The sequence below is a fragment of the Heloderma suspectum genome, chromosome 10 (assembly GCF_057233095.1).
Source record: "Heloderma suspectum isolate Gila_16-S chromosome 10, 16-S_ref, whole genome shotgun sequence".
Lineage (NCBI taxonomy): Eukaryota > Metazoa > Chordata > Lepidosauria > Squamata > Helodermatidae > Heloderma > Heloderma suspectum.
In genome coordinates, this window is record NC_139467.1 from 19,393,259 (window position 1) to 19,419,953 (window position 26,695).

General features: G+C 46.3%; 2 pseudogenes across 1 annotated transcript; both read left to right on the forward strand.

Moving 5' to 3' along the window:
* The first annotated feature begins 12,473 nt into the window (after nt 1–12,473).
* LOC146337892 (18S ribosomal RNA) lies at nt 12,474–13,739 on the forward strand (annotated as a pseudogene).
* Nucleotides 13,740–15,273: 1,534 nt separating this feature from the next.
* Nucleotides 15,274–26,300, forward strand: LOC146337893 (sulfotransferase 2B1-like; annotated as a pseudogene). Its single transcript, XR_014785116.1, has 7 exons — nt 15,274–15,349; nt 16,230–16,375; nt 17,750–17,958; nt 18,998–19,124; nt 19,861–19,955; nt 21,929–22,109; nt 24,116–26,300. The product of XR_014785116.1 is annotated as a sulfotransferase 2B1-like (transcript).
* The last annotated feature ends 395 nt before the right edge of the window (nt 26,301–26,695 follow it).

The following is a 26,695-nucleotide window of genomic DNA, read 5'->3' on the forward strand; positions in this document are numbered from 1 at the left end:
AAATTGCAGAGAAGCCACAATTCTTCGAAGATAACCCCTTAATTAAAAAAAAAAAACAGCCAAAGTGGGGGATAGAAGTGGGGGGTAAAACTTAGTCTCATTTGAAGGGATAGAACAACCCCCTGCTCAAAGCAGGAAGCCTGATTCCCAGGCGGTCACCCATCCAACTACTGACTGGGGCCGACCTTGCTTAGCTTCCGAGATCAGACAAGTGCGCGCACATCCAGCCCTTTGCTAGTTGCTGAGGAAACATTGAGTGCTGAGGAAGCTATGCGTTCAGTAGCTGGAAGAAGACATGGGGCCGTTGAGAGCTGTGATTGGACAGGAGGGAAATACAAGCACTGCCATATATGGACAGGCAGGGGAGGGGACTACGACCAGATATGGTAGCAAAGGCGAAAAATCAGAGCACATTAAGGGGAAATACCAGGATATCAGGCTATTGAAAGTGGGAGCACGGAAGCGGGAAATTCCGGTTCCAATTCAAGGTGGGTACTGTGTAGTGTGAAAGATGGGCAGTGAAACCTCATTGGAAGCAAAAAAAACCCATAAGTGTAGATCGGCCCTAAGTAGCAGAAAATAGCAGATGATAAAAAGCTCCATGGGTGCATTTTTTCATTCTATTTTTTATTCTAGAGTTACCCCAAGGTTAGCCTTTCTTGCCCCTCAGATGTCAGGGTGATGTCACGGACTGAAATAATATTTCTTTCTCCAAATTGCCTTTTGTCATAACTCTGGCAAAGTCTGTATTCTCACTACTGCTCACTGTCCAGAGGCCCAGAAAGAGTAAGTAAGGATACATTCTTACTAGTTTTTCTTTTAACTTGTGGACCGCTTTGCACAAGCACAATTTCTTACATGAAAAGTACTTCTAGGCAGGTTCTTATATGTCTGAATCTTGCATTTAATTCAACACATTTCTGTACCTGGCATTAGATCCAGACTTAGTTGGATCCAGACTCTGATTTCAGAAATAAACCACTAAAACCAGTTAGTAAGCACCCATTGTCTTCTTCAATGTCATGACTCAAGAGTGAGCTAGGGACCTGTTATCTGTGTTCCTTGGAAAGCACCATGTTCATAGATGGAGCCAAATAAATAAACTGGATTTGAAACCTTTAAAACAGTAAGTATTTAGTAGCACTTTGCACTCTATATTGTATTGTGCTTGTGGCATGATGGCTTGAAATGTTCATTTGCTCAAGGAACAAAAGGACTGGTAGTCTACCTTTGGTGTATGAAGGGGATGTTGTCATCTTGGCTGGGATAAGCTAGGGCATGACTGAGAGGGCTGTGAAGAGATCCTGGGCAGGAAAACTAAGTGATATGATCCCAGAACTAAGGCTGCTGGAGGAGGGGTGTAGACTAGGCACGCAGCTGGGAAAGCAGAAGGTGAAAGAAGTGTTGGAGGGGAAGGAGGCTTGGAAAAGGGGCAGAGGAAAGAGGGAACTGAAGAAAGAAGGAGGTGTTGAGAGAGGGGGCTTTATGGAATTTCCTGCTTTTAAGGGCAAGCAAAATGGGTAGTAATGGGGAAGGGGAGAAAGAGTGGTGCTAGGAAGGTTGGTCCCAATCCCAACTCTACTCCTCATCCTGCCAGTGGTTGTCCTTCAGCCATGCCCCTCTGCACCAGTTTAGTTGTCTATGGCTCACAACTGACAAGGGTTGCCTGTGTTTAAATTATTTTTCATGAGGTTTTGTTGCCGCTTCCTCATTTGTGGCTTAACCACTAAAGTAAAGCCTCTCCCTGATGGAAATAGAACCACAGAGTCTGTGCCGCACTCCTCAGAAAACAAGCATTCTGAGATACAGCCTTGAGAGGCGGTGGTCTCTTTCTTGTTAGAGGCATTTAAGCAGAGCCTGGGCAATCATCAGTTAGGGATACTGTACTGTATATGCAAGATTCTTGTATAAAGCATAGAGTTGGACAAGATGGCCTCTGATCTCCCCCCCCCCAACTTGGAAATTCTATGATTCTATGTTCTTGATTTTGGGAAGCAGGTGCAGGGTTTTAGGTCAAAACCAGCACTTGGAATTTGGTTTGGAAAGAAACTAGAAACCAAGGACAATGTTTCTGAACTGGCATGATGGGTTCTCTTCACCTCACATCTGTTAAAAAAGGACATGCAGTATTCTGTAGCAGTTGAAGTTTCCAAGGCAGCCACACATAGGATGCACAACAGTACTCCAAACTGGAGGTCATCAAGCATGAATGACAATAGACATATCTCTGTGATGCAGTAGTGGGCCCAGCTTTCAAATCAGCAAAAGGTGATAAGAAGGCTTGCTGGGAAAGAGTCACCTCCTGAGATCTAGCAACAATGCCAGGTCTAAGAATATCCCCTTATGAACCTGTGGCCTCCATCTGTGATTCGATTTAGTTTCCATCTAGAATGTGATTCCATCTAGAGCTAACATTGCCCGAGCAACTGCATTTTCCAAGCCACAAGAGATGGCAATTTGAATGCCAGGAAAATGTGATAGCTCTTCAGTGTTGCTGCACCTTCACTCTTGGGAAGAAGGACGCAGTAGCAGTGTATCAAGTCACTGTACGTGCTTCCATCAAGGGACGAGTATTTGGATAGCGCACAAACTCAACGGATCACAGTTGCATGGGGAACTGATAAGCCTCAAGTGGTTCACTGGGGCATGGCACTGGGGGAAAGAAGACATTTGGGTTGTCTCTCACAATTTGTCCATGCAACAAATACTGGACCCTTAGGAAACTCTGCATGTCCTGTCCTGGGTTTTTAGGAAATAGCTGATTTTGCTTTATTGGACTTCCTGGGAAGAGTATTGAAAAAATGCTAACCCATGCCTCTTAAAATAATATGGGATGTCTGTAACATACGCATGTTATATTAATGTATGTGTTTTCATTGTTAAATTTAATCCAGGTAAGATAGGGTTAATAGTATGCCAGAGAGTGAGTGAAAGGTCCAAGGTGTGTGTGTGTGTGTGTGTGTGTGTGTGTGTCTGCCTGCATGTGAGTATTCTGAAGTTATATAAGGAATGAGCTGACAGTCAGTCAGGTAGGGTCTTAGGGATCGTGGAAGCAACGTCTAGTTAGTGGGGTTTGTGTATAGGATTTTAGAAGGGGTAGAGTAGGTAGGGAAGTTATGACACAGTATTAATGAATAATAACATATAACTCTTCTTGTGTTAAACAAATTTTTATTTGTTTTTCTTTTAAAAATCCAAATTCCCACGCGTTTGATTTTACACTAGCTTTATTGCATCTATATCCTTGTTACGTCTCCTGCCTTAGGTTGAGAGAACCAATTGAGCATACTGAGTTTCTCTGGAACCCAGAGAGAGTAGAAGGGCTGAAGCTTGTGGGACAGTGGGTATAGCTGTCATAAAGTGAAAGCAGAGGTTCCTGAGGGGTTTGCTTCTCTGTTTCTGAGCTGGGGAAAGGTGGATCCTTGAGTGGGAACACCACAGTATCTTATGAAATGCAAATGCCAAATGTTTAATGATGAATAATTTAAAAAATTGAAATATAAATATGTGAAAAGTAGTATTTGTATGAAAGGGAAAATACACAAAGACACTAGCAGGTTCCCCATGACTTCTATGTCACTGGCATAAAAAATAATGGTCAGGATGACCTGGGTAGTATCCAAAGAGATAATGCTGAGTTAAAGCCCTATCATTTGGGCCAAAGAGCTGAGTAATGAACAGGTGTAATACTATATTATTCCAGGTCAAAAGTGTACTTAAGTGAAAAAGTTATCAACTAATGAGCAACAAATGTTGTGTAAGGCTTGAAAGCAGGATGTCAGAGGAATCCGTTTGGGGATGGAGCTCAGCGAGCTTTTGCCAGCTTGGTCCTCCACCCAGCCTCTGACCTGACATCTGCCAGCTGGCCTGACTCGACCCACAGTGACTTGGGCCAACTGGCAGATTTTCGGCCTTTGCATGGTGGCGGTGGCAGGGTGCGAGGAGAGCCCCATGGCACTTTCCCCTCCCCCCCAATCCTGTTGCTGCCACTGCAAAATCCTCCGTTATTTATTTCCTTTCCTTTCCTTTCCTTTCATTTCTATACCACCCAATAGCTGAAGCTATCTGGGCGGTTCACAAAAATTAAAACCAAACAGCACACAATAAAACAATTTAAAATATATAGAACATTAAAAGCACAATATAACAATACATCCACAATAAAACCTAGCAGCAATGCAGGAGTTTAAAATACAGATTTAAAACAGCAAAGCTAAAAGTTTAGAAAGCTAAAATGCTAAAATGCCTGGGAAAATAAAAAGGTCTTCACCTGGCAACAAAAGGAATACAATGTAGGTGCCAGGCGAAGCTCACTAGGGAGCTCATTCCAGAGCCAGGGTGCCACAGCAGAAAAAGCCCTCCTCCTACTAGCCACCCGCCTCACTTCCTTTGGCAGGGGCTCACGGAGAAGGGCTGCTGACGATGATCTTAAGGTCCAGGCAGGTACATATGGGAGGATGCGATCCTTCAGATAACCTGGCCCCAAGCCCTTAAGGGCTTTAAATGTTAATACCAGCACTTTGAATCGGGCCCGGAAATGGACTGGCAATCAGTGCAGCTGAAAAAGTACTGGCATAATATGAGCTCACTGGCCAGTCCCTGTTAACAATCTTGCTGCCCTATTTTGGACCAGCTGAAGTTTCTGGACCGTTTTCAAAGGCAGCCCCACGTATAATGCATTGCAGTAATCCAGACAAGAAGTTATCAGAGCATGGATAACTGTAGCTAGGCTATCTCTGTCCAGATAAGGGCGTAGTTGGTATACCAGCCTAAGCTGATAAAAAGTGCTCTGTGCCACTGAGTTCACCTGTGCCTCAAGTGACAGTTCTGGATCCAAGAGCACCCCCAAACTATGAACCTGATCCTTTAGGGGGAGTGCAACCCCCTCCAGAACAGGTTGAATATCACCTCGCCGGGCAGACGAACCACCTACTAACAGTACCTCTATCTTGTCTGGATTGAGTTTCAGTTTATTGGCCATCATCCAGTCCATTACCGTGCCCAGGCACTGATTCAGAACAACCACTGCCTCACCTGGTTTTGATGAGAAAGCGAGGTAAGAGCTGGGTGTCATCCGCATATTGATGGCACGTCAGCCCACATCTCCGGATAACCCCCCCAGCAGTTTCTTGTAGATGTTAAACAGCATGGGGGATAAAATAGAACCCTGTAGAGTAATAATCCCCCAGCACCACCTTCTGGAATCAGCCATCCAAGTAGGAGCGGAACCACTGCAGTGCAGTGCCTCCAGCTCCCAACCCAGACAACATATCCAGAAGGATACCATGGTTGATGGTATCGAAAGCCGCTGAGAGGTCCAGGAGAATCAACAGGGTCGCACTCTCCCTCTCCCAGCAGAGGTCATCCCACAGGGCGACCAAGGCAGTTTCCATTCCAAAACCAGGCCTGAAGCCCGATTGAAATGGATCTAGATAATCCGTTTCATTCAACAGTGCCTGGAGCTGTCCTACAACCACGCGCTCAAGCACCTTGCTCAGGAAGGGGATGTTGGCCACTGGCCTATAATTGTTAACATCCTCTGGGTCCAGGTTAGGCTTATTCAGGAGTGGTCTAATTACTGCCTCTTTTAAAGCAGCAGGCACCACTCCCTCTCTCAAGGATGAATTTACAACCTCCTGGACCCAGCCAGACATCCCCTCCTTGTTTGATTTAATAAGCCATGAAGGGCAAGGGTCAAGCACACAAGTGGTCGATCGGACTTGGCCAAGCACCTTGTCTGCATCCTCAGGTCTCAGTAACTGAAACTCATCCAATAAAACTGGACCAGACAGTGCTCTGAATGCCTCTACCAATGGAACTGCATTAATCGAGAGCCAGCGTGGTGTAGTGGCGAGAGTGTTGGACTGGGAGCCGGGAGATCCGGGTTCTAGTCCCCACTCAGCCATGGAAGCTCACTGGGTAACTTTGGGCCAGTCACAGACTCTCAGCCCAACCTACCTCACAAGGTTGTTGTTGTGAAAATGGAGAGGAGGAGACTAATGTAAGCTGCCTTGGGTTCCTTGCAAGAGGAAAAAAAGCGGGATATAAATGCAATACATAATAATAATAATAATAATCGTGGTGTCCAATTCATGATGAATCTGAGTGACTTTATCTTCAAAGTGCCTTGCAAACTTATCACAGTGTGCCATCGAGGGTTCCACCATCTCTCTCCCTGGCCCAGAACGTAACAAGCTGCAAACCACTTGGAAAATTTCCGCTGGATGGCACTGAGAAGATGCAATGCTGGTGGAAAAGAACTGTCTCTTTGCCACCCTCACTGCCACAGAATAGGCTTGATAGTGGGCTCTTACCTGTGTTTGGTCAGACTCAGCACGAGTTTTCCTCCACCTGCATTCTAGCCGTTTCCCCTCTTGCTTCATTGCCCTCAGCTCAGGAGTATACCAATGAGCTGGCTGGGCTCTGCTCAGAGGGAGAGGGCGCTTGGGGGCATTCGTGTCAACTGCCCGAGTCATCTCTGCATTCCACAGAGCGACCTGGGCTTCGACAGGAGCACCAGCCATACCAGCAGGAAAATCCCCCAGAGCCCTCTGGAATCCATCGGAATTCATTAATCTCCGGGAGCAGACCATTTTAATAGGTCCCCCACCCTTGCAGAGGGGGAAGGCTGCCAGGAGTCTAAACCTCAGCAGGAAGTGATCTGACCATGACAAAGGGACAGATGTTAATTCCTCCACTTTCAGATCACCATCCTCTTGCCCAGCCGAGAAAACCAGATCAAGCGTGTGTCCTTTTATATGCGTTGGGCCGATGACATGTTGGGACAGCCCCATGGTTGTCATGGCGGCCATGAAGTCCTGAGCCGCCCCGGATACAGCGGCCTCGGCATGGAAGTTGAGATCCCCCAGGACCATCATCCTGGGGGTTCTCTACACCAAGTCCGAGACCACCTCCGTCAGCTCAGGCAGGGAGTCTGATGGGCAGCAGGGTGGGCGGTACACCAACAGAATCCCTAATCTGTCCCGGGTACCCAACACAAGGTACAAACACTCAAGATCTGCACTCGAATGAGCAGGAAGCCTGGAGAGGGAGATGAAATTCCTATAGACCACGGCAACCCCCCCTCCCCGACCCTCGAGTCGGTGTTGGTGCCGCACTGAGTACCCAGGAGGGCACAACTGGGAGAGAGTGACCCCTCCCAGTTCCCTCACCCAGGTCTCAGTAATACATACCAGGTCAGCCCCCTCATCCACAATCAAATCATGGATGAGGGAGATTTTATTTTGGGCTGACCTGGCATTCAGCAGCAGCACCACCAGGCCTGGGAGCAGGCTGGTGAGGCTGCCAGGAACCATCAGGTTGGGGGAAGAACCAGAAGAGGGGACAGCTGTAAGGTGTCACGCCCCTCTTCTCCTCAGCTGGCCTGTTAATCCCCCAACGCCATACCTCCCCCTGCCCGTGACCACAGTTATAGTGGCACCTCCCCGACCCCCTGAGTTGCTCAATAGTCCTCCCAGGCACATATTAAAATGGTAGGATATAAAATGTACAACAGTGTAAAAGAATATAAAAGATAAAAGAGATAAAAGAGAACAGCAGCTAAGAAGGAGCAGATAAAATCCACGTTTGCCCCTTTCTCCCTGGTCTTTAAAGCTGCTGCCCTCTGCTGCTGCTATTTGCTGCTGGTATCTGTGGCTGCTGGTGTCTCTGGAGAGGCAGGTGGGTGGGTCTTCAGGTGCTGTTCCATGCGACTCCAAGTGCGATGCTAAGTGCGCACTTAGCGTCGCATTTGGCACGACGCTGAGGCGCACGCCGAGGCACTGCCTCTGGCAGCCCCACCTTAAGTACCTGTTTGGTGGGGGCAGAAGCAGGCTCAGGATCCACCTGGTACAGCTGGCTGGTCCTCCTTCCCACAGGCTCCTTCCTCTTTTTCTGCTGGTGCCAACACCAGCAAGGAGAGAGGGAGGGTTGTGTGGCAGCAGTGCTGCCCTCCCTTTCCGCCACCGCTGCTGCTGTGTGCAGCTCTCCCGTTCTCCGTGCCAGGGACTGGCAAGCAGAGGGTGGGGAGTGAGCACAACATGGCAGCAGGAAGGGAGGGGAGCAGTGGCACTCCCCTCTCTTGCTGCTGCCACCACGCACAACCCTCCCATTGTCTCTGCCAGGCACCAGGAGGGAGGATAGAAGAGTTGCACATGGCAGCTGCGGCAACTTCCTCGTGATGGACCTCCCTACTTGATATACAGATGTCTAGAAAAAATCATAAGCCAAGCTTTAACTAGCACATTTTGAGTAAGGAGTTACCTTCTCAAAAAGTATAATTCAAAATTAATCTTATATAGGCTGAAGGTTATATGTATAAGCCTTATTCGTACATTCTAATTTTTTAAGGAATGCTTAATAACAGTGAGATAATAAGGACTGTGAGCCCTAATGTAAGGGACAGTAGATAAGAGCTATGAAGGAATTTCTACAGAAAAAGTACAACTACGTGCTGATTTTAGAATGAGGTAGCTTTTTATTAAAAGTTCCCCAGGCCTGAGTACCTGCCAGCAGAACAGTACTGAATGGGAAACTTGCTACTTCGTAGAAAGATATCTCTCCTTTTCAAGCTATTAGAACTAGAAGTCTAAGAACAAGAAATGTTTAAGCAGTTCTGTTTCCTGCCAACGAATACAAACACTTATAAATACAAATATGAATACAAACACTTTTGATTATGATGATTTAAATTTATGCCTCGCCTCCCAAGACGAAAGAAGTCTCTAAGTGACTTACAAAGGTGGCCAACTGATAGATCCAGTCGTAAAAATATTTGTTGGGAAAGCAGTTGCTCAAATGTGTCATGGAGCTGAGATCTGGGGTGATGGCGATATTGTTTCTTTGAAAGCACTCCAGGATGGATTTATAAGCAAAATACTAGTATTACCTCTGGGCACACCATCAGCCCTGTTGAGAGCAGAGACTGGTCTGCTCTCTATGGAATCTAGAGTTAACAAAAGTATGACCTGATATTGGTGCAGACTGAATGAAATGGTCAATTTTAGACTCCCTAAGAAATGCTTATTGAACAATGGAGATGGCATGCTGTGACGGCAGGTGTGTTTTGTTCGATCTTGGGTGTGTGTGTGCAGTCATTCCAGCTCCTTCTTAGATTCCTTCCTTCTCCCTTGCTATCAGGTTTTCCTAGGTTTTTAAGAGCAAACAGCAACCTTGTGGTGGGATTGTTCCTTCACTCCACGTGCAAGCAGTCCCTTGCAGAAGGTTTTTTAAAAAAACTTAGGCAGTCAAAACTTTGGCTCTGTCCTATTCCTTCCTTCCTCCAAGTCCTTTGTTGTGAAGGCACTGTCCCGCTTCTGCTCCCAAGCATCAGATGCCCTGGTGGGCAAGGCATTTTCCTCCTTTTCCCAGAACCAGCCCATTCACCTGGATGCACTTCTGAAAGTGCCCTGTGCTCTCCAGATGAAGGGAGGGAGGTCCGACACACAATCCTCTCTTTAAGCAACACTGCGTCTCAGTTACCCAGTGCCATCTTGGCATTACACACTACATGTAAAGAAATACCTACGATCTTTTGAACTGCAGCAACTCTACTATACCGGATGTGATCAGAAAAGCAACAAAGATAATATAGATAACGGAACCATTCTGAATAGGAAGTATGCCCAAGATCCATCTGGTCATCCTCCTGACCTCGCAGTGCCCTGTCCCCCATCTCTGGCACAAATAGCTGGGCTTGGAGGCGTTGACATCACAGGCTATATATATGCAATGTGCCACACCCACATGTCCTCTGCCACCCTCTGTTTTTCTTATTCATTTGGCCTTTCCTTCTTTCCAGATCCTTCATTATGTATCTCTGTTTCCCAAGAAGCAGCAATGAGATGTTCCCTGTCATGCAATGATGATATTGTATCTTGCACTACCATGGCTGCTGGTACCCGACTTCCCCACCCAGATCATTACTCATTAACCAGTACTGGTTGCACAGTCCGGCATTGTTTTCCTCCACCGCCTCCCAGGCAACAGAATTGCCCTCCCTTGGATGTTCATTAAAGGATTTCAAGTGTGGTCATCCCTGCCAGGCCGTATATCCACAGTATTTCCCCTCATTCCCTCCCTTGGAGTCAGTGCCCTTCGCAGAGTCCGGCACGCCCCCCCCCCGCCTCTCCAGCACCGGAGTTGCCCTCCCATGGATGTTCTTTGTCCATACCAACATGGGTCAGGAGTGGGTGGCCCATTCTACTCGCCAGGCTCTGCCAGCCTCCCTTCCTCAGCTGGCCTCTGCCAGCCTGCCTGTGTCTGCCGCTGCCCTCTCTGCTTGCCCTCTTGGCGGGCTTGACTCAGTTTATATCTGCCTTTCTGGCCACAGGCCACTCTTCCCTAGAGAATATGTTCTGGTGTTGTCTGGATTGCGGCCCCAGGCTGCTCTTCCCTACACAATATGCTCTAGTGGACAAAGCATTGCTCTTTCTTTCTTTCTTTCTTTCTTTCTTTCTTTCTTTCTTTCTTTCATAGATCCTTCATTTCAAAACCCAGTGTAACTATTCCCATGGTCCATGGCCGTTCCCCAGGCAGCTCTTCCCTATAGAAGCACTCCTGGGCATGTAGGAGCAGTAGAACCACCACAGGTCCTGACTGGCAGAGTTGCTTTGTCATTCTGCCTCTGTCAGGAGACCACTGAGAGCGTGAAGACAGCAGAGATCACCAAATGCATAAAGTGGATAATTAATGTGCACTTTCAGCACCCTCTGTTCCTTCAGTTCCCTAGAATCAGGTTTTAAATTAAAACCTGTTTGAGATTTGGCAGATGTGATGTGGCCAAGAAAGCCCCAAATATTACAGTGTATCATAAAATACTCATTTAGTGTGTGCTAGAAATAAACAACAGCAGATAGAAGAAAAAACCTCTTCTAGCCTGCCTGCCAGGTAATTGTGTATTCAGCCATAGAGAGGCTGAGCCCGTGATCCTTCTGAATAAACTTGTTTTGCACTCCAAAGAAACCTGCAGCAGGGATCAGGCATAGTGACTTCCCCTTCAACACACTATCCCTCCTGAGTTTAGTTTGACTTTCTGGAAAAAGTCACATTTCACCAGCACCCAGCACCCAAGCCAGTGGGTCACACTGCCTGGTCTTTGAGGGGTGTGATGCCCTCAATGGGGCCTGGGAGGGGCCAAGGTGTCACACACATCTGTGGAAACAGGGAGAAGTTACAGCTCTTTGCTTTGAGAGTTTTTCTGGGAAAAGTCAAATTTTAACTCCACCTAGCACGAAAACCACTGGGTCAAACTGACTGAGATTTGGCAGGTGGCCTCCCCTCCAAGCAGCCAGAGAGGTCCCCAAAGTTCATGTCTGTATCATAAAAACTGAAAACGTTATGACTGTTTGTGTTCTCCCATGCAAGTTAATGGGAATACACCAAAAACGGGCAATCCGGATATCCGAATCTCACTTTGGATTCAGATCCTAGTCAAAGCGAAGGGGGTCTGAAGTGGCATCTGAAGCAGAATGGGGGGGGGGGTCTGTGCACAGCCCTAGCTACCACTCACCCCAGGCCCTGCCTTTTGGCACTTCCTCAATAGTCTTAACTGTGGGGTGCCACAGGGTTCCATCCTCTCCCCGATGCTATTTAACATCTATGTGAAGCCGCTGGGGGCTATCATCAGGAGGTCTGGAGTGCGGTGTCATCAATATGTGGATGACACGCAGCTCTACCTCGCATTTAAATCTTCACCAAGGTTGGCCATAGAATCCCTGTCCAAATGTCTAGAGATGGTGAGTGGCTGGATGGGGTGGAATGGGAAGGAATAAGCTGAAGCTGAACCCTGACAAGACTGAGGTACTTTTGGTGGGAGACAAGAGGAGGCTGGAGCATGTTGACCTGGTGTTGAATGGGATATGGCTACCCTTGAAAGACCAGGTCCGCAGCCTGGGGGTCATTTTAGACTCCCAGCTGTCCATGGAGGCTCAGGTGTCAGCTGTGAGCTGGACAGCACTGTACCAACTCCATCTGATATGGTGGCTGCGCCCCTTCCTTCCCGACCATCTGCTCCCATGGCTAGTACATGCCCTGGTCTCCTCTCGTTTAGACTACTGTAATGTGATCTACGTGGGGTTACCCTTGAAGACGGTTGGGAAGCTGCAGCTGGTACAGAATGCGGTGGCTCACCTGATTAAAGGCAGCCGCCGGCGAGATCACATCACTCCAGTGCTGAAGGAGTTGCACTGGTTGCCAGTTGTTTTCCGGGCCAAATTCAAGGTATTGGTTTTGACCTTTAAAACCCTATATGGTTCTGGCCCAGCCTATCTTAAGGAGTGTCTCCAGCAACACCAGACAGGCTGCTTAACATGATCAGCCTTGGATGGCCTTCTCTCCGTCCCATCAGCCAGGACAGCTAGACTGGTGAGGACAAGGGAGAGGGCCTTTTCTGTGGTGGCCCCCACTCTGTGGAACTCCCTCCCTAGGGAACTCCGCCATGCCCCCTCTTTAATGAGCTTCCATTGTGCATTAAAAATGTGGTTGATCAGGCAGGCATTTGGGGTGGGTTAGGGTATTTTTTATGATGTTTTTAATGTAGAATTTTATTGTTTTAACTGTTTTATTGTTGTACATCGCCCACAGTGGCTGGGTGGCCAGCCAGATGGGCGATTAATAAATTTAATAAATAAATAAATAAATAATAAAAAAAACTGAGTGTCCTGCGGGGTCCAAAGCATTTACTTTGAAAAAAAAATAGAGTCTGCAAATCAGGCCGGTCACCGGAATACTCCAGCTAGGAATAATGGAACAGGACTCCAGTTCTATTTTGTTGGTTTTGGGAACTGGGGCCATGATTAAGAGCGATGGCTGAAGGCATTCATATTGTGCCACAAGAGGTGAAATTCTTGTGCTGGTGCAAGATGAACCAGAGTAAAAGCATTTGCCAAGAATGATTTCATCAATCAAGAATGAAAGTTGAAGGTTTGAAGATGATCAGAGCTTAGTTCCAGCCATAAATGATGCTGACTAGTGATCTGGTGGCACTATTCCCATGACCTGCCAGGCAGCTTCTGGGAAACCAACTTCTTTGGGTTCTGGGGGGAGTAGGGTTGCAAAGCTAAAACTTAAAGGAACTGATGGAAGGGCACCCCCAATAGAGGAACTCAACTTAATTTGACTCAACACAGGAATCCTCACCTGGCCCAGACACAGAAAGGGTTGAGAGTTTGATAGCTCTTCCTTGATTCTGTGGGTTGTGGTGCCTGACTATTCTTAGTTGGTGGGGTGATTTGTCTGGTTAATTCCAATAAGGAATGAGACCCAGGCATGCTAACAAGTTACACGACTCCCAAGCAGTTGCTGGACAACTTCTTAGAGAGACAAATGGCGTCGTTCAGCCATCTACGATTGAGCAATAACAGGTCTGTGCTGGCCTTAGACGTCCAGGATTGCACATACGCTACACTGACTGGCTCAGCATGTGTCTATCCTATCCTGACAGGTGCAGGTAAGTTGCTGAGCCCCATTTGTGATGGGAACCAGGGGACTGCAACTATCCCCATGAGCGAGGAATTCCCAGAAAGTGCAGGTGAGAAGCTCACATTGATTAAGTCCCTGCCGTTTGTCCTCCCCACCCATTGCTCCTTCCAGTTGGATAGTTTAGTTAGGTCCTTGGATCAGCACCATTGGGATCAGCCCTGGCCCTGGCAGAGTGCTGAGAAGATGGATGAACTTGACTATCTAGAGGAAGTAAAAGTCATAACAATGTTTCTGTAAGTGAACCTGCGGAAGGATCAATAATGGGACTGGGGCATGGAGATAAGAGTGTGAGGATCACCCTCTGGAATGCTTGATTCCCAGCTACTGGTCGGGCCCTGGGTGCCTGCCTGGGGCTGGCTAATGCCCCAGCTGACCTGCCCCCCTTGTGTTGCTGCTGGCCCTGCTTCTTACCCCTTGTGGGGATGGCAGGACAGTACAGGATGAGGATAGGGTGGGTGGCTCAGAACTGCAGGACGGAGGAGTTCAAGGGCCCAGGCACGAGCACTCTGGTGAGATTCCACCCCCCACGATGCCCAGGAAAGGGCCTGGTCCCGACAGCCATGGGGTGGCTTCTGATTGATGTGGCAGTTTTTGCTCTGTAGTTCTGGTGGCTGCCCAGCCTTTCCGGCTTCACCCTTCTGAGGCAGTGGGGGGAAATGGCCTGTCAGGGTGCAGATGAGCATGTGTTGTGAGTGTCCCCCATGGCCAGGCCCGGCCTTTGTCTATGCCCCCATGGGCATGCCAGACCAAATAGCTGTATGCTGGTTCCGCTGCCTCCAAATTATTTTTAAAGGCATCTGTAGTGACTATGGATGGACTTGAGCACGCTCCGGGAGAGAGTGCAGGACAGGAAGGCCTGGCGTGCTATGGTCCATGGGGTCATGAAGAGTCGGACATGACTGAACAACTGAACAACAAAGTGACTATGGAGTGCCCCAAATGTCAAAATTAGCTTGATTGGAAACTGATTTTGACTAGGAATGCTGGAGAAATTCAAGATGGACTAAAATGAGCTCGGATTTCTAAGAACACAGCCTGAGGATACCACTGTGGAGCAGCCCCATCAGGCTGTGCGGAGTCCGTGGACTTTCGGATCTTTTTTGAAATTTATGCAAATTAGTTCATGGGAAAATATGCAAGTTCCTGCTGAGACTGGTAAATATATGCAGGGAAAAATTGAATGGAATGTTAAATGTTACGTACTAACGAACACTCTTACGGAATTATTTGCATATTTTTCTGCATAAGGGAAAAAAATAAAATTCATCTGTGAATGGACACCGGAATGAATGACACTGTACAATCCACAAATCCATAGCACAATCCATGAAACACACAAAATCTGGACATCCCTAATTTTGATTCTTTTGGTGATCAATAGCCACTAGGGATGCCATTTCATTATTTTTTTTAAAGTTTTTTTGTCACTTGTGTGTGTGTGCCCATGGGGCAAAAATGGCTCCAGGACCTGCTGATATTGCCCACCCCTGATTTACAATGTGGGAAAGCCTATTTTAAAGGGTACTTGTAAGTATTAATGGGAAAATGTGACCTGCTTTGGAGACAGGCAATAGCTCTGCAACATGACTATGGAGGTGGGAATTCAAGGCTCACTTCATCAGCTCTAAAGAGAGGCCACAGCCAGTCCCATTCATTTCCTCCTGTCCCTGAACTGTTTCTATTTTATCTAATCATCAGAAGGATGTTGTAACACTAAGAATGGATGCCACAGTTTGTGTATTCTCTTCCCTCCTCTCCTTTTGAATATAAACACACAGGCACAGACCGCCCTGTCTGTCTGATTTTAGTGATCACCTGGACCTGGCACGCTCCTGCAAGAGATGAGAAGTAGCTGATGGGAGATTCGTAGGTGAGTGGGGAATCATTTGGGGCTATAGAGGAGGAGGGATTAAGTGTTCACTTTGAGAATGAGGGCTGCCTGATGCTTATGTTTCAAAAGCTCTTAAACTACCAATCCCATAAACCCAATGTGTCCCCCTTTAGCTCAGGAATGCCCATATTTTTTCAAAGCTTGTCTTGAACCCGTGACGCAAATTCTGCAACCCTTTGGACTTTTGGAGATCATCAATTCACAAATGTCCTTGCTGTCTTTTTGCCATTGTGGAATACCCCAGGAAACACCAATCCCATATCCACAGTGGGAGAGCTAGCCTACAATCGATGCATGATATTTGTATATGAAGGATGGGTCCTGCTTTGCTCAGGGTGGCTGTGTTCCTGCTCTCCCCCTTTTGTTTAAATTGATTTGTGTTTAGTTTTTGACATGTGGTTTCAATCTGGAGAATGTGACTTGGGCTGAATTCCTAGTTGATTTATTATTTATTTAAGGTGTATTTATCCCATTCCTCAGCCAAAGAACTCCTGAAGTGGCTTGCATGCAATTAGTAAAACAAGGCTTACGATCTAAAACGACCTACAAGGAAAAAGGGATGGAAAGGGAAGAGGTAAAAATTAAGTAGCCTTTCAGCAAAGCTGGTGAAATGGCTCAGTTTCCCCTCTCATCTTTCTCTGTACAGCCTTTTGGAACGGCTGGTGGTGGTGATAGTGCTGAAAGGTCCTATTTTTGCTGAAAACAGAAGTGCTAGTTAGGGGACTGATGTTTGGATCCCCCTAATAATGGCATATTCCAAATTACAGGAGAAAACAACCTGCAAAGGCCATAAGGATGCTATATCATTAACTCTCTCTCTCTCTCTCTCTCTCTCTCTCTCTCTCTCCCACATATACAGTTTTTCAATGTCACCAGCAAAGTATTTCACCCACAAGGGGATCTCTTTTCCCTCACTGGGATATTCAGCAGAAACACTCAGCTTTGTGGAAAATGAATTCCAACTGCGGGATGATGATGTACTGAATGTCACTTACCCCAAATCTGGTCAGTTGTGCTGTTAAGTCTCTGGACCTAATGATTGTATTGAAACCCTGCTTTTGATGATAATGTACATTCCTTTTAAAAGTGAAGCACAAAATGAATGTTTGACGATGAGATATTTTGCCTCTGCTCATCCCATCCCATCCCATCCCATCCCATCCCATCCCATCCCATCCCACCCCATCGCTTACGACTGTTGTTCTTGATGTGATTTCATGGAGCATAAGTCTATCAATGGCTGCCAGTTATGACAGCTACATATTACCTGCGGTATCAGAGACTGTATGCGCAGGGAGGTCTTATTGCTTGTGGGCCTCCTACTGCAGCTTCAGGTTAGACACTGTTTGAGCAGAATGCCGGAACAGATAGGCCTTGGTCTGATCCAGAAAGGCTCTTCTTACATTCTTAGGTCCACCAAAGGACCTTGATCTTTCTTGTGCCCACACCTATTCTTCCCCAGGCCTGGGTTTGGTTCTATGGCCAACTTGAGTCAACCCCTCCCTGACAGAACTTGCACCCCTCCTTTCCTCTTCTCTTCCCCAGTTCGAATGCTCTTTATTCTCCTGACAAGGCTAAGAACTTAATATGTGCTTGTACAGAGAACATAGGAACATACAGTAGGTGGCATCAGGATGCACTTAAATGTAAGTGTATAAGGAGAACCATGGGGGATCACACCAAAGGTTCTGTTTCCACAGTGGCCAATCAGGTTCTTATGGGAAGTGTGCAGGAAGGCATGAGTACAGTTCTTGAGAAACATGAGCAGGAGGAACTGGTGCTGGGATGAATACTTCCTCTGATATTGGAGGTAATATATCTCCATCATGACAAGCAGCCATTGATAGCTTAATACCACATGGAACTGTCTAATCTCTCTCTTTTTTTTTAAGCCAAATCAGGAATGACAGTTGTAAAGCATGTAATGGGATGGAGGGCGGTATCTTATTTTACTCTGGGGTATGCTTGTAAGTGAGGGGCTGAAATGCCATGGCATGCTCTGGTCATGTGAACAGAAATGTTATTTGTGGAGATCCATTCCAGAATGTTGATCATATTATAGACTCACATGAGCATCTGTTCGGTAGCTTGGTCTCCTTGTCCAAACTTCACTTACCCCCAACCAGAAAGTGATATGCTCATTTAGACAGGACTGCATTGATGGTCTTGAATTTAGGTAACCTTGGACTTGTCATGTTTTGAGTAGCTGCCAGATTTTCCCAAAGATCCATTCCAGTTCTTATGATTTTACAAAGGGCAGGCAACTATGAGTGGCCGGTGGAAGGGAAGCGAGAATCAGGAACTTGAATGGGATGCATTGCAGAATCAAGAGGGTTGGGGAAGAAGAGGCAATCCTATGACTGGTGGACTCCTTACCAGGTACCAATTGGATGCAGGAGATCTTGGGCTTGATCCGGTACAATGGGGACCCATCATGGGTTCGCAATTTGTCTGTTTTCGAACGGTCACCGTGGATTGGAGCTGATTCTGGCCTGAAGGTTGCCTTGGGATATCCCCCACCCAGACTCCTGACTACTCACATGCCATTTCAGCTTTTCCCTAAGTCGTTTCTCCACTCCAAGGCTAAGGTAAGAGATGAACAATTCACACATCAAGCCCACCTTCACCTCCTGCTAGTCTGCAGCACAGATATGGGGAATTCCAGGCTAACACAGTCGATTTACTGGAAGGTGCTCCAATTTGTAGTGGCAGTTGGTGCCCCTGGGACTGGTGGGGTAGAGGGCAGGTTCACCAGAGGTGGAACCAAGGGGTCACCAGAGCGGAGCAATCTTTTAAATCCCTAGCAGCCAGCAACCTACACCACAGAAAAGGTAAACTGAGGCACATGAACTTTAAGATCATGAGGAACACAGGAAAAAAAACTTGTGTGGAAGATTGAACTATGGTCATCTTTACTCAGAAGTAAGTCCCATTCAATTCAATGGAATTTACTTCCAGGAAAGTGGGTATAGGATGGCACCCTAACAGTGCAATCCTATGCATGCCTGCTCAGAAGACCCACTGAGTTCAGTGGGTCTTACTGTCAGGTAAGTGTGTATAGATTGCTGCTTTAATCGTGTGTGTGTGTGTGTGTGTGTGGATCTGTAGAACGCATGTGTGACATTTTTGATATTTTGAAAAAAGTGTGTGCAGATTAAACACACAGATCTACAGCTTGTTGAGATCTTGGACATTCCTGTGATGGGATGGAATGGGGGAAGAAAAGGCAAAATGAAGACAATAGTAGCAAATATAAATATGAATGTATGTATGTGTTTCTTCCCAATGGGCTGGAGAAGTTTGGTGCTTCTCTGTTTCCCTGCTGGATGCTAGGTGAGGCAGGGTCAAACGGCAATGCCCCGAAATATTACCTACCTACTTTTTAAAATCAGAAAAAGACCTGACATTGACCACATCTTATCCTCCAATATCCTTATTAAATCAGGGATTTAAGATATGGAGTCCTATTTTAGCTAAGAGGCTCAAAGGTGTCAGGGTAATGCCAATGAAGTCCGTAGCGCACAATACACATGCTGGAGGCAGTTGTGACTGGAGTCTCCCTGTAATAGGGGTCGGGGGGGGGGGAGATCTTGCCCTTCCTTGATGTTGTCTCTGCCTCTCCTACAGGTGATCTACACTCTGCGTAACCCCAAGGATGTTCTGGTCTCATTCTACCACTTTTCCAAGGTCTATAAAGGATACAAGGACCCTGGAACTTTGGAAGAGTACCTGGGGAAGTTCCTGACTGGGAATGGTATGCAAAAATGCAAATCAGCTGACTTCTTCATGTAGGCTTGCAGCAGACTTCCACAGATACTCACTCAGCCATCTCCCCGTTACACCAACCTCCTCTCCTATAGTCAGAAGCAGAAGTCAGCAGTCGAGACTTGTAGCTGCTAGCACACTTCAGTGTCTTCCATTTGATTGTCATGACTTTCCTGATGGAATCCTGGGATTCCCTAAATTTGTCAGAAGGCTGCAATGGGCCTTTTATTGTATTTACCTATCATATTGGTATCCTTCTGTTGCTAATGCCACAAAACTGTGTCTATGGAATTTTCCCATTTGAGGTAAGTTAGGCTGAGAGATGGTGACCATCATGGACTAGTTCACAGCCACTCAGGGCATCCTATGACTGGGTGAAGATGTGAAGTTCTCCTCCGTCGCAATCCAACCCTCTTTGCAGCATGCCATGAAGATGTTCTTCTTAACTCTGTCATAGAACTGTAATTACCAATAGGGGACATGGGAAGGTGGAGAAAAGGTACGAAAATCATTAAAGTGGCTTAAAAAAGAAAAGAAAAAGGAAATGTCATGAATGGGTAGGTGTGAATGGCCTGAACATGTGGAGAGTGGATGTGGTGAAGCCCCAGTTTCATAGTTTACATGATACTGCACAGTCTCAGTTGTGTAAACCTCCTATCCTGTCCCACCCCATATCCCCCCTGACCTATTTACATGCAACCTTTGCCTCTGTTTTGCTCTTCCAGTGGCCTTTGGTTCCTGGTTTGACCATGTGAAAAGTTGGGTGAAGGTGAAGGAGAGACCCAACATCTTCTTCAACACTTATGAAGACCTGCAGCAGGTATGGTTTGACCTTTGGCTACATTCACACATGTACAGTTAGCTTAGTTAGTTCCTTGCTACTCCTCCAAGTGAAGATTTTTAAAAATGAAAAGCTGTTAAGAGCAACAAGTCTCTAAGAATATAAGAAGAGCTGTGTTGGATCAAACCAAGTGAAATGCTCTTCAAAATGCTTGTTTGCATCTCTTGTTGTCTGCTTCCATCTCCTTTGTGCAAGTTAGTGCTTTCTTTTGTTCTCAGCTGGGCAAGTCTTCCATTTTCTGAAGAAATCCTTCTTTTCTCTAATAGCTTCCTTGACACTGCTTGTTAACCATGCTGGTAACCTCTTGGCCTTGGTGCTACCTCACCTAACCTGTGATACACATTTTAGCTGAGCTTCTATTATTGTGGTTTTGAGAAACCTTCAAGCATTTTGAAGGGATTTAACCCTCTCGACTCCCCTTTTCAACATCTTTTTTTTACTGTTTCCCCCATCTTAGAGATGTTCCTTCTTTTGAAGTCAAATGTGACTGTGTTGGACTTCCTTGGCAATTTCCCACCTAAATATATAATAAATCTAAAACTGTGCTCACCATTTCCAGTTGGTTCGACAACATGCACTTCTCATACTAGGTCCTGGGTGGCACCACTGAAGATTAATTTCAGGGTTGCCTCCTCTCTGCTGGGTTCCATGACCAGCTGTTTTAGGGCACAGTCACGTAGGGCATCAAGAAATGTACGCTCTTTGTCATGACTGGAACATGCATTATTTCAGTCTGTGTGGGGGTAATCCAAGTCACCCATTATTACAATACTTCCAAGTTTGGATGCCTCCCTGATTTCATTTTCCATCTCATGATCACCCTGAGCATTCTGGTCTGGGAGATAGTAGCATGTTCCTAGTACTAAATTACTTTTGGAGCCTGGTATTGTCACCCACAGCACTTCTGTGAAAGAGTCTGCCCCTTTTAGAATTTCTCCTCTGCCTGACAGTGTGCCATCATTGACATACAGAGTGACAGCTCCCCCAGTACGTGGTTCCCTCTGCTTCCTGTACTGTTTATATCCAGAGAGCTTGGGTGGTATAGGAATATAATAAATGAAATGAAAAATCCCACTGGTTCTCTCATTCCACCATGTTTCTGTTATGCCCACTACATCTAGGTTCTCCTTTAAAGCCAAGGTTCCTGTCTTGGCTCAGAATCTTCTAACATTAGCATGGAAACACCTTTCCATGGTTCCCTCCCCAGATGTCTCTGGCATTTGCATCTTCTGCTATGGCCTTTAGGCCTCTTCTATTGGCTATCATATTTCACCATATGTACATGACCTATTTGCACCCCATGTCCATTTGGGCAATTGGAAATATTTTCTTCATCATCCCCTAGGGGGGTGAGTCAACCTGAACCAGATGCTTTCCAGCTCCCAACAACTCTCCTACAGGGTTCAGTTTAAAAGCTGCCCTGCCACCTTTTTTAAAGTCAAGCACCAGGTGTCTGGTTTTATTTTGGTTCAAGTGGAGCCTGTCCCTCTTGTATAGGCCCAGCTTGTCCCAAAACATTTCCCTGCAAATTTGAATCCTCCTCTCTACATTGCTATCTCATGCACTCATTGAGACTCCTTGGTTTTGCTGGTTTAGCTGGCCCTGTTCATGGAATAGAGAGCTTTGGCTACTGAGTGGTATAAAAATGTAATAAATGAATGAATGAATGAATGAATGGTAGGTAGGTAGGTAGCATTTCAGAGAAATGCTTCAGAAATTCAGGTAGTCCTGGATTTCAACTTCCTACGCAGCAATGTAAGTGTGGTTTCCAGGACCTCCCAACTAAATTTCCCCTTGTCACTGGTACCAACATAAACCCTGTGTCACTGGTACCAACATGACTACTGACTCCACCCCAGCACTATCTACAAAGCTATCTTGATGGCATATGCTATCCGCAACCTTTGCACCAGGCAGGCAATTTACCATGTCATCTGCTTGTATCTCCCCAGGACCCATGAGGCACTGTGGAGAGGATCTGCCACTTCCTTGGTAAGGAGCTGAACAGCCAGCAAATTGACTCTGTGGTGGAAAATGCCTCCTTCCAGAAGATGAAGGACAACAGTAGGTCCAACTTCTCCCAGATATCAGATGAATATTTCAACCACAAGAAAGGGAAGTTATTGAGGAAAGGTAAAAGCAGAGCCTCCTGGATATCTAGTGTTGTCACGTGTCATTTGGTGGACTTTGGATGGCAGCCACTGACCAAAAAAGATGGGAAGCAGGAAGGAGAGGATGTGCCATTGGCTTGAGCTTCCTCCCATTTTTCTCTCTCAACCAGAATTAATAGTAATGGGTTGCCCTTTCCTATGCCTGTAGTGGGAGGGGCATTTGTGTGAGATGCAGCCCAGTCAGTTGTGTTCTGATGTGATACGTTTCTGCCCACCTGGCAACCTTTTCTGAAAAAGCCAAGTGGAAATCTTTTTGCTTCCTCTGAGAGGGAGATTTTGATTTGGAGGCACTTGGCAACCTTTTTCTCTTTTGTGTAGACTTAGGCAGAACTGTGCCGAGAGAAGCCTGCACTATGTATGGTGCATCATATTTGTATAATATGGGTGAGTGGTTCCCGGGTCTGGGAGACAGGCTTATTGCCTGCTCTGGATGAGGGTTGCACTCCCTCTGAAAGATCAGGTTTGTAGTCTGCGGGTACTCCTAAATGGATCACTGTCACTGGAGGCCCAAGTGGCCATGGTGGCTTGGAGTGCCTTTTACCAGCTTTGGCTGGTTCACCAGCTACGGCCTCTCCTGGACAGGGATAGCTGGGCCATGGTGGTACAGCTGCTAGTAACCTCAAGACTGGATTACGTCAATGCAGTCTATGTGGGGCTGCCCTTCAGGCTGCTCCAGAAGCTGGAGCTAGTGCAGAACACAGCAACTCAACTGTTATCAGGAGCTGTCTCTTTGGAGCATGCAACTCCTTTGCTGAGGGAACTGCACTGGCTGCCTATTCACTACCAGGCCAGGTTTAAGGTATTAGTACTAGTGTACAAAGCCCTAAACAACTTGGGACCAGGATACCTGAGAGAGTGCCTTCTCCCTTACCAACCTGCCCAGTCACATCAGGGGGTATGCTCCTGGTGGTTCCACATGGACCTATGGCCTGACTGGATTACACTCAGAGAAAAGCCTTCAGTGTGGTGGCCCCCTTTCTATGGAACTCCCTGCCTCTGGAGGTCAAGCAGGCACCAACATTGGGTTGTTTTCAGCACCTCCTGAAAACAACTGCTTTCCAGGAAGCCTTCCTTGGTTGACAAGCCATGGTTTTATCGGCCCTCTGTTGTTGTTGTTGTTTTTTAAAGAATAATTTTAATGTCATGTTTAATTCTTTTTATCATTTTATCTCTCCTTGTTCACTGCTCTGGAATCTGTTTAGATGTAGAGCTGTACACAAATGTTGTAAATAAATAAATAATCTCTGAGGAGGCCTTTCAGAAGTAGCAGTATGAGAGTGCAAATATGGCCTTCCCATGACATTTCTCTGCTTATGGGGCAAAGGACAGGAGCATGCCCATTCTCCCCATTCCATGTAAAGAATCTGCCTAGACCGGCAGTTGAAGCTTACTCGAACACTGGAAACTGGACAGCGCCCTCCACCATGCCTGAGGGCAGCAGACTAGCTTAAGAGATTCAAGGCATGATTATTTAAGTTTATTTATATACCACCCTTTCTCCCAAGCGAACCCATGGGCATTCCATGTGATACACACAGCTCCCTCCTCCAACATCTTGCCAACTGCTTTGCCTGATGCCTGCTTGCTGCCCACTCAAAGAATTGCTGCAATTCTTTGCAAAACCCAGCCCCAACACGGGTTGCATGAGTAGACTGTGAGTCTGCCTGCTTAGTCAGGCTTTTCCTAACAGTGCTAACTGTGTCCTGTTGGGAGGAGGCTATGATCTGACAGCCAGCTAGCCCAGGACATTAAAAAAACACTACCACTGTTGGGGGGCTGGCTCAGAAGGATGTACTTGTAGATGGGGGAACAGCCAGGTTAAAGGTTGCCACTGCTGCCCACACTATCCGCATCCTTAGGCGGCTTCCTCACTCTGTCTAAAGGTAGGGCCAGCCTTTAGAGGGGTACTCATTTCTGTGTGCTAATTCAACTTCTTGGTGATTACCACTCCCTCCTGTGGTGTTCCAGGGATGTCCGGGGACTGGAAGAACCAGCTGACGGTGGCACAGAGCGAACACTTTGACCGTGTTTATCAGGAGAAGATGCAGGGCGTGGGAATGACCTTCCCATGGGATTGAAGAATGCCAAATTGTTCCTTTTAATGTTCCATATCCTCAGATTCTATGTCTCATATGGCGCAGGTTTCTTTTATGAAAATTTAATTTCAGTATCTATTAGGGGATTGTGATTGATGTGTGATGTTCTGAGTCCAAATGGTGAAATTGGTCTTGCGGAAAGTCTAAAGCACTGGGAGGTGGCTACCAAAAATTCTGGAGCTGAACACTACATTTCTGGATTTGATTAGAAGCGTTAAGCAGAACCCCCATTGCCAAGGTTCTCCACCTATATCTATTTTTAAGCAAAATTGTGGTGGCTCCAGGGCCCTTTCCTGGCTTAGCCTCCCTTTGATCACCCCATCCTCACTCACCAGACAATTTATTTTTGGATGTCTGTGGACAACATGGTCCAGCAGCCCATTGTTAACAAGTACAGATTAGTGAGACGGTGTTGCTTCATTTTTTTTTTTTAATTGGAAGTAAGATGATACATTGGAGGGTGGTCTGTGCCCACATTTTTCTAACTGTGGGCAACCAACCAGGCAGTGAAGTCCTTTGGGTTCCCTTTCCTCTAAAGTCACATAACTGTAGCTGCTCCCACTCTATTTCTTCTCCCTTTCTCCCAAATCTATCCATTTCTGCCCCCCATGCCCCCTCAGCCCACAATTTTCACCAGTGCTTGAGCTTTTGTGGTCCCCTGCTTCTCCATTTCCATAGCATCACCTTTTCCTCCTTATTTGGTAAAAACCAATTTCAGCAGTCTTTGTCTTTTTATCTTCTGCTTAGGCCTATTAGAACTGGTAAAGTGACCCATGTGTTGCATGTCAGAATACTAATCAAGCCAATTTTCTTCTCTGTAATGAAATGTATGCATGTGTTTTGAGAAGAAAAAGCTGTAAAAAAAAGAAGTGTTTGAGCTATTTCCCCCATTTCAGTTGTAGTTATTCCCCATTTTAGTACGAGCATAGTGCAAGGGGCCCCAACATATCTGGAATATTGAGAATGTATCATTTTATTTATTCATTCATTTACAACGTTTGTATACCTCTCCACATCTAAATAGATTCCGGAGCAGTGAACTACAAGAGATAAAATAAACAAAGATTAAAAGAATGAAACATGATATTAATCTTTTAAAAAAACCAGTCTGCCGATAAAACTGAGGCTACTTAACCAAGGAAGGCTTTCTGGAACGAGCTGTTTTCAGGAGGCACCAGAAACAATGCAGTGTTGGTGCCTGCCTGACCTCCAGAGACAGGGAGTTCCACAGGAAGGGAGCCACCACACTGAAGGCTCTTCTCTGGGTAGACTCCAGTTGGGCCATAGGTATAGTTCTCTCACAAAATAGTTCCTATGTGGATGGGGCTTTTCCATTCATAAAATGGTTGCTACGGTAGGCAGGGCTGGTCACAAAACATTCATTTCCCAAAAGGCTGGTAAGACTAAAAGAAAACTAACTTCCCCAAAAAGCTAAGTATAAGGCAGAGGTGGGGATCGAAGCCTCCAAACACAAGAAGACACTTGTGAACCCATTTTTTTGCTCCAACACCCATTTCACAGACAGCAAACTGATGAGGCTTAAAGAAAAGTAACTTGGCCAAGAAACCGAGTATAAAGCAAAGGCGAGGTCTGAGCACCAAATGCCAGAGCAAATATTTGCCCCCACTAAGTGTATCAGAATATCACTTTCACAGAAGGCAAACTGGTGATGCTCAGAGAAACACATACCACACTCACCAGGCAAAGCACATGCATAACACAGGCAAACCCCACCCCACCCCTGGGCACTCTCTACCACCACCAGCTTATAGGGATGCTGGAGAATTTCAAGATGGACTAAAATAAGCTTGGATTTCTAAGAATCTGACCTGCAGAATCCACTGAGGAGCTCCCCCCTCAGGCAGTGCAGAGTCCATGGATTTTCAGATGATATTTTTACTTTCCCCCAAATTTACGCATATAAATTTGTAGGAAAATACATAAGTTTCCACCAAGGAAATGTTGAATGGAATGGGGGACAATACACTACATGTTACGTACTAAGATAAATTATGTAAATATTTATGTAAATACTTACGTAATTGCGTATTTTTCCACATTACAAAAAAAAAAAAATCGCACCTGTCTGTGGGCGGACGATGGAAGCTTCACAACTTCGAATCTTTGAAGATCATGCCTGAATTAGAAAAAAAAAAAAATCACGGAGAAGCCCCGATTCTGTGAGGATAACACCTTAATTTTTTAAAAAAACATCCGGAGCGGGGGATAGGAGGGGGTAAAACTTAATCTCATTTGAAGTGATAGAATAACCCCCTGCTCAGTGCAGGAAGCCTGATTCCCAGGTGGTCTCCCATCCAACTACTGACCTGGGCCGACCCCGCTTAGCTTCCGAGATCAGACAAGCACGCGCACATCCAGCCCTTTGCTTGTTGCTGAGGAAACAGGGGCCACTGAGGTAGCTATGTGATCAGTAGCTGGAAGAAGACATGGG